We start from the raw sequence: 8,718 nt of genomic DNA on the forward strand, positions 1-8,718 counted from the left end.
GTTCTGGGTCTTCTGTAGAGTCCCGGGAGCTACGCCTGAAGGGTCTACCGCCGTAACAAGGCAGAGGTCGATGGTTTTTGACCTTAGATAACATCCAGATAGCCTCAGGGAGGTTCAGGGACTAGTCTACCGATATGTGGTGATGTTCTGGGTCTTCTGTAGAGTCCCGTGAGCTACGTCCGATGGGTCTACCGACGTAACACGGCAGAGGTCAGTGGTTTTTGACCTCAGATCATATCCGGATAGCCTGAGGGAGGTTCAGGGACTAGTCTACCGATATGTGGAAATGTTCTGGGTCTTCTGTGGAGTCCCGGGAGCTACGCCTGAAGGGTCTACCGCCGTAACAAGGCAGAGGTCAATGGTTTTTTATTGATATTTTGGCACTGTTTTGACATAATTGGTTTTGACCAAATCTACTGGTGAGTTATATTCTGTAATTTTCAATAGATTCTTTGCAAATTTTCATAAAAGGTTAAGGCATTTTCGATGACTGCATTCAAAACCATTTCATGAAACAGATCTTGATTCATCATCGTGATTAATGCTTTCCTTAGTATTCGTTTAAGATTAATAATCGGCAAATGAATAGAAATGTGACTTATGCTTAATCTGCCATACATACGAGCATATCCTCAACTTTGAAGTTCTTTGATTTGATGCTGCCTCACCATTATTGCTCGTCTTCAAAATCTTCGTTTTCAAAAAGGTGAATCTGTTTTTTTTTGCTCCCAACTCAACTCCCTCTTCTTGGGAACTCGAGAGATTATTGGTTTTTAATGTTTACACAACCGCATGTAAATCCCTCTCCCATCGTTTGTTCATGTTCCATCAAAGGATTACGGCAATAATTTGGTTCGAAATTTGCTCGTTGCGCAAAAATCCCGCTCTTTTGAGTAAATACAGGCAATAAAGCAAACCGAAATACACGTGTAAGTGTGTGTTTGCCTCATACGAGATCAAGCGAGCCTTTCAAGCCTCTCAGACAGCCCCACCGCGACGCGTGTTGTAGTGGGGTGTAGCATAAATCCACCTAATCCTTTTATCGGATTTATTCCTCTCAGCTCAGTTGTTCAACGTTAGCACCCTCCCCACCCCTGTTGAGTACAACTCCAAATGGCATTCAGCATCCCAGTGTTCGACATGGAATTCGTTCAATTTTTTACACGCTGACAGGAGCTGTTCTGTGCAAAAAAGGGTTGTTCGCCCACTCTGCTGATCTAAAGAATGCAGCCGACATTATTGGATGTGTTTTGTTCAATTTCAGGTTTCTTGGGAAGTTGAGTAGAACCGGCGGGATCAGAGTTGGGGATTGTGTGGGGATTTCGCTTTTACTGAAATTTAGAATTTAAGCTCGCCGGGATGAGGAGCGATCGAGGAACAAGGTTGCTCGTGCAGGTTTTGGAGGACAAATGAGCTGTCGAAAGGATTACATTAGTTGGAGGAAGGATTTGGGAAACGGGATTGCTACAATATGTCTTTGGTTGGAACTTGGATAAAATAGTAGGTTGGATTAAGACTATAGCACATTTGGACGTTGTTGTTCCTCAAACCTCAAGCATTTTCTTTAAATTTTCTAAACATCAACAGATCGATAAGAAATCCCAAATGAAGTTCATTCGAAGCTAATGATTCGCCACCCAACGTACAATTTCCCGCCCTTTATGCTCAAATGCATCCACCAGAAAGGCCCATCATCAACGTCATTTGCCGCACCTTCTATAACGGACCAGGCACAAATTGCACACCGAAGCTAATCCCAATCATTGGTCTATTCACACCAACGGGCACATACACACACAAACAAACATACACACCTGCACTAGCGCGTGGGAGCTTCGAAGCTGAGCAAAAAAAAAGCTGCCACCTTTATGGGCACTATTTTATGCTTCGATTGCAAATATGTACCCAGACGGACGTGCATACGAGTCTGGCGAATCCCTGGCCTGCAGTTGCATCGTGTGTTGTCAATCCTTCATCATCTCGATATCAGCGCCAGATGAGCGTACGAGTGTATGTGAGTTTGTGTGTGTGTGAGTTTGTGTGTGTGTGTGTGTTTAGCATAAAAGTCACCGCCGATGACGGAGGATGAATGGTGTTGAGGCGGACCATTTTTTAAGAGCTTTGATGCATGAATTGTTGTTGTTAATTACTTTATTTCCGGCAGCTTTAACCTTTCGGTCATTCGCTGCCCCATGCATGAATTGGTTCCGACAGATGGTGACGATCTGTGAAATGAGTCATGTTTTGGGTGGTTGAGATTGCGATGCGCGTGATTTCAGGCTTGAATGAACTGGAATTGTGCACGTACTTTTGCGGTATTTTGTTGTATATTTTTGGGTAGAGTCCACATTATTTGTACAACATCCTTCAAAGACGGGGTCTAAGGAACTTTAAGGAAAGTTTCCACACTCAAACCGTAGGATGCCTTGGACAGTGTAGAAATCTTACAATAGAAACGGCACAAGCCTATGAGTTGTTTTCGAATGCCTTCGTTTTCGTGTACACCCAAAGTTAAAGAACGAGAGGATAGTCCTCACGAAAAGCAACGTGAGGAAAGTGCTATTTTGCGAGAGTATAATCCTCTCGCGTGTTCATTCGTTCATTGGAACAGTTCATCCTATTGAGTGGCTTATATGGACAAATGACCGCCACTTAGTCACCGAACCATGGTGGCCCATACGGCAAAGGCACGGTTCAATATGCCGAAGGCCTTGGGTTCGAGTCTCGGTACCGGTACTTTTTTATTTTTTGATAGATGAACTTTTTTTGAAGATGAACCCATGAGTAAAGCACTCTCGGTAATTTCGGGATTTATCCTCTCAGTCCGCACACAGTACCATTTTACTACCAAATCGAGCTCTTTATTCTCTCGTATGCCGATGTTCAGTTCTGGGTGTATTCCAACAAAGTATTTTTTAATAAAAAAATCTAAATTTCCGGGATTTTTCCATTTATTCCTATTGTGAACATCTTAAAAATAAGAGAATTCATTCTGTTTATTAGTTCGCTTTTTAAATCTGCATCTTTTGAAGAATTTTTTGGTCGATCTCCAGCAAAGTTGTAGGTATGGATAAGGACTACACTTAAAAAACGATACAATGTAAAAAAATTGATGATTTGCAAGTTAACTTTTTGTCACTAAAACATGATTTGAAAATAAAATACAATTTTTGTATTTTTTTATATGTTTTACAGGAAATCAATTGAGCAGTTCTCTAGGATTTCAGTCATTCGATTTTTTTCTTGTATTTTTTAATCCGACTGAAACTTTTTTGGTGCCTTCGGTATGCCCAAAGAAGCCATTTTGCATCATTAGTTTGTCCATATAATTTTCGATACAAATTTGGGAGCTGTCCATACAAAAATGATATATGAAAATTCAAAAATCTGTATCTTTTGAAGAAATTTTTTGATCGATTTGGTGTCTTCGGCAAAGTTGTAGGTATGGATACGGACTACACTGGAAAAAAATAATACACGGTAAAAAAAAATTGGTGATTTTTTATTTAACTTTTTATCACTAAAACTTGATTTGCAAAAAAACACTATTTTTAATTTTTTGTATTTTTTGATTTGTTTTCGAGGACATAAAATGCCAACTTTTCAGAAATTTCCAGGTTGTGCAAAAAATCATTGAGCGAGTTATGAATTTTGGAATCAATACTATTTTTTTCAAAAAATCGAAATATTGGTCGCAAAAAAATTTCAACTTCATTTTTCGATGTAAAATCAAATTTGCAATCAAAAAGTACTCTAGTGAATTTTTGATAAAGTGCACCGTTTTCATGTTAAACCCATATTTAGGTGACTTTTTTGAAAATAGTCGCAGTTTTTCATTTTTTTGAATAAGCGCACATGTTTGCACACTTTAAAAAAAAATATTTTTGAAAAGTTGAGAAAATTCTCTATATTTTGCTTCTTCGGACTATGATGCTAGACCTTTAGTTGCTGAGATATTGCAATGCAAAGGCTTAAAAACAGGAAAATTGATGTTTTCTAAGTCTCACCCAAATAACCCACCATTTTTCAATTTCAATATCTCAGCAACTAATGCTCCGATTTTCAATGTTAAAATATGAAACATGTGAGAAATTTTCCGATCTTTTCGAAAACAATATTTTCAAAATTTTCAAATCAAGACTAACATTTAAAAGGGCCAAACATTCAATATTACGCCCTTTTAAAATGTTAATCTTGATTTGAAAATTTTGAAAATGTTGTTTTCGAAAAGATTCGAAAATTTCAAAAATATTTTTTTCTAAAAGTGTGCAAACATGTGCACTTATTCAAAAAAATGAAAAACTGCGACTATTTTCAAAAAAGTCACCTAAATATGGATTTAACTTGAAAACGGTGCACTTTATCAAAAATTCACTAGAGTACTTTTTGATTGCAAATTTGATTTTACATCGAAAAATGAAGTTGAAATTTTTTTGCGACCAATATTTCGATTTTTTGAAAAAAATAGTATTGATTAAAAAATTCATAACTCGCTCAATGATTTTTTGCACAACCTGGAAATTTCTGAAAAGTTGGCATTTTATGTCCTCTAAAACATATCAACAAAAATAAAAAAATTAAAATAGTGTTTTTTTGCTAATCAAGTTTTAGTGACAAAAAGTTAAAAAAAAATCACCAAATTTTTTTTTACCTTGCATCATTTTTTTTTTCCAGTGTAGTCCGTATCCATACCTACAACTTTGCCTAAGACACCAAATCGATCAAAAAATTTCTTCAAAAGATACAGATTTTTGAATTGTCATACACCATTTTTGTATGGACAGCTGCCAAATTTGTATGGAAAATTATATGGACAAACTAATGATGCAAAATGGCTTCTTTGGGCATACCGAAGGCACCAAAAAAGTTTCAGTCGGATTAAAAAATACAAAAATTAAAATTGAAGAAAAAAGACCGATTTCGTAGAGAATTACTCAAATGTCAACTTTTCAGAAATTTCAAGGTTGTAGAATAAATCTTTATGATTTATTGATCAATACTTATTTTTTCAAAAATCGAAATCATGGTCAACCTCATTTTTCGAAGAAAAATCAATTTTGCAGTCAAAAAGTACTATAGTGAAATATTGATTTTGAGCAACTTATTTTTTCGACGTAAAAAGTCTTTTTTAGGGTAAGTCTTTGAAAATAGTCGCATTTTTTTAAAGTGCCCATGATCGCCAACCTTTGAAAAAAAATATTTTCGAAAAGCTAAGAAAATTATTTATATTTTGCTGTTTTGAACTTTGTTGATACGACCCTTAGTTGCTGAGATATTGCCATGCAAAGATTTAAAAACAGTAAATTGATGTTTTCTAAGTTTCACCCAAACAACCCACCATTTTCTATTGTCGATATCTCAGCAACAAATGGTCCGCTTTTGAATGTTAAAATATGAAACATTCGTGAACATTTCTGATCTTTTCGAAAAAAATGTTTTCATATTTTAAATCAAGATCAACATTTAAAAAGGGTCAAACATTCAATATTACGCCCTTTTGAAATGTCAGAAAATGTTTAATATTTTAACATTGTAAATCGGACCATTAGTTGCTGAGATATCGACATTAGAAAATGGTGGGATGTTTGGATAAGACTTAGAAAACATCAATTTTCCTGTTTTTAAACCTTTGCATGGCAATATCTCAGCAACTAAGGGTAGTATAAACAAAGTTCATGAAAAAAATTTAAAGAATTTTCTCAGCTTTTCAAAAATATATTTTCAAAAGCGGGCAATTTAAAAAAATGCGACTATTTTCAAAAAAACTTACCTAAAAAGGCATTTTACATCGAAAAATTATGTTTAAAAAATTTGCGACCAATATTTCGATTTTATGAAAAAATAGTATTAATTCAAAAATCATAACTCGGTAAAAGATTTATTGCACAAGCTGGAAGTTTCTGATAAGTTTACATTTGATGTCCCCTTAAACATATAAAAAAACTAGTGTTTTGTTTGCAAATCAAGTTTTAGTGACAAAATTTGAAGTTGAAAATCACAAAAAAAAATTACCATGTATCATTTTTTTCAGTGTAGTTCTTATTCATACCTACATTATTGCCGAAGAACCAAATCGCTCAAAAAATCCTTCAAAAGATACAGATTTTTCAATTTTCATACTTATGGACAAACGAATGATGCAAAATGGCTTCTTTTGACATTCCGAAAATACAATCAAAGTTTCAGCTGAATAAAAAAATACAAAAACTTTGAAATGAAAAAAAGACTGATTTCGTACAGAATTGCTCCTCAGAGAGTTGGCAAAATTTTTCAATTGCTTCTTGTTGCACTGTTTAAGAAACATAATAACTTCTGACCAAGTTTCATAGAAATTGATAAAGTGTAAAACATGAGTTTATGCAACAAGTGAAATTCTGATATTTTCGATTAAAATACCATTAAAATTTATCACTTTAAAATAGACATCTTAAGCCCATTTTAAAATTTTAAGTTCAGAAAATATTTTTATCGAAAAGATCTATTTTTTTTTTGTTTGTTTTTTATTTTTATTTTTGACATTCAAAATCGAATCAATATTGCTGAGATATCGGCAGTTGAAAATTACATGTGTCTTATGTGGGTAATAACCAAAAAACCCCATTTTTTCTCTTTTTTTTAAATTTTGAGACCATATTTCGACGGCCGTAGGTCCAATCTTCAAAGTATCCAAGACAAATTTGTAGAAAACTTCCAGAACTTTTTGAAAAAATATGTTTAAGCTCGAGCAACCATAGGCCATTGAAAAATCGTAAATTTCAAATTGTTTTTGCAAACATAAAAATTATGGTGTTTTAACCAAAAAACGGTGCTTTTTATGAACATTTCCTTAAATTACTTTTAAATTTAAATTAAATTTGTATTAAATATTTTTTTACGTTTTTTTTTCCAAAAATCATGAATTTTTAAACCCGAAAAGTTTTTTTTATTCTATTGAACATATCGTTAATTTTCGAAATTATTGTTTTTCCGCACATCATTTTTTGCGTTAAAATGTGAAATATTTAATTAGGGAATTTATTAGAAAAGTAACTACTATAAGAAATGAATTATGAAAAAGACGAAATATAAATTTTTATCATTAGGCTGTTACCCTCCCCTTAAAATCGGCTGAAAGAACAGAAGGTAAAAAAATATTTCCGAAAAACTAAAAAATTTCAATGAAAATTCATTTAAAATGTAATTCCATGCTTTTAGAATCATTTTGAGCATGTTTGGGTTTATTCAAAAATCATCAGAGTTATTGACAATATTTGATATACAGCACCGCAAAAAGTTTTTTTTTTCATTTGCTAAGATTTTTGTTTTCGTCGAATGTTACATTTTTTGAAAACTAATGTGTGCAAAACAACTAGACTAGTGTGAAATGCATTTTTAAACACTTTTTTTCATTTAAATGTTGAGACTATGGTCTGTTATTTCAACCTTTTTTATGTTTTTTTTTTTTTTGAAAAGATGTAAACCAACCTTAAAAATATAGTTTTTGTATGCTTGGTTTTATGATTTTTAGCTTATATTTTTTGATTGGATAAAAAAACTGGCTGAGATTTGAAAATTTCAATGACAACAGTTCATAAACCGAGCACCACGATATCTTATCGCGATATGTCTCTGTTGACCAAATAAGTTGTGCATGTGTGCATGACTAGTGTCAATTTACAGAGATTAATTTGAGAATATTAATTTAAATAAACTTTTTTCTTAGCGAAAAAACACTGTACACTTCATGAAAATAATTCCAAAATAATTTCAAACCTGACTACGCCATGCATACAGAATACTGGGGTTCAACACCCAAAATTTTAGCCAATTGAATCCACTCAGTCCTGAAACTTCGTAGCAACCGAATGTAAACTATATGTTACTAGAAAACGCGTTGCAAGATGCACAATTTCAAATTTGAAATCGCCTTTTTATAACTGTCCCATATACATTTTATATCACTTTTGAGTTATTGATGCAGTTCTATGTTCTAGTAATCTGGAGGAAATCCATGCCTCACGTTTTAATCAACTTGTTGTTTTTACATATGGGGCATTTATGCGAACATGGGCAGTTTAGCTGATTCAAATAATTAACTATCTTGATAATACCTTCAAATGTTATAGTAAGATCAATTTACAGTAAATTTAAAAAATTCTTATACTCTCAAACACAAAAATCTTCGTTAAAAACATTTCTATGGGTCAATTACGTTTTGATAAAATCAACTACTTGGAAGTAACTCTTTAACTATCTTTTCTGAACACTTCAATTAAAGATTAAAATTTAATGTTTATTATTTTAATTAATTAATGTTAATTAAATTTAGCGTGGGTCTCGTGGCGCAGGGGTAGCGGCTTCGGCTGCCGATCCCGATGATGCTATGAGACGCGGGTTCGATTCCCGCCTTATCCACTGAGCTTCTATCGGATGGTGAAGTAAAACGTCGGTCCCGGTTTCTCCTGTCTCGTCAGAGGCGCTGGAGCAGAAATCCCACGTTAGAGGAAGGCCATGCCCCGGGGGGCGTAGTGCCAATAGTTTCGTTTAGTTTCGTTAAATTTAGTGTTGTGCATTTAAACAAACATGCACTGTCAATAATATTGAAACACTCTTACATTTAACAAAAATCCTACTACCTGATTTACAAAAAAAAACTACTTATGATCGACCTCACGCGACCATCCCACGTGCGAAATTACACGCAACTTACAACATCCTGAGAGAGTGCCACTACGCTCA

At 33.9% G+C, this 8,718-nt stretch overlaps 1 protein-coding gene across 3 annotated transcripts in view; it reads right to left on the reverse strand.

The window, feature by feature from the left end:
* LOC6051146 (calcium/calmodulin-dependent 3',5'-cyclic nucleotide phosphodiesterase 1A) overlaps positions 1-8,718 on the reverse strand; it is a 660,139-nt gene that overhangs the window by 617,633 nt on the left and 33,788 nt on the right. The window lies entirely within an intron of this gene.

This window comes from Culex quinquefasciatus, chromosome 2, assembly GCF_015732765.1.
Source record: "Culex quinquefasciatus strain JHB chromosome 2, VPISU_Cqui_1.0_pri_paternal, whole genome shotgun sequence".
Lineage (NCBI taxonomy): Eukaryota > Metazoa > Arthropoda > Insecta > Diptera > Culicidae > Culex > Culex quinquefasciatus.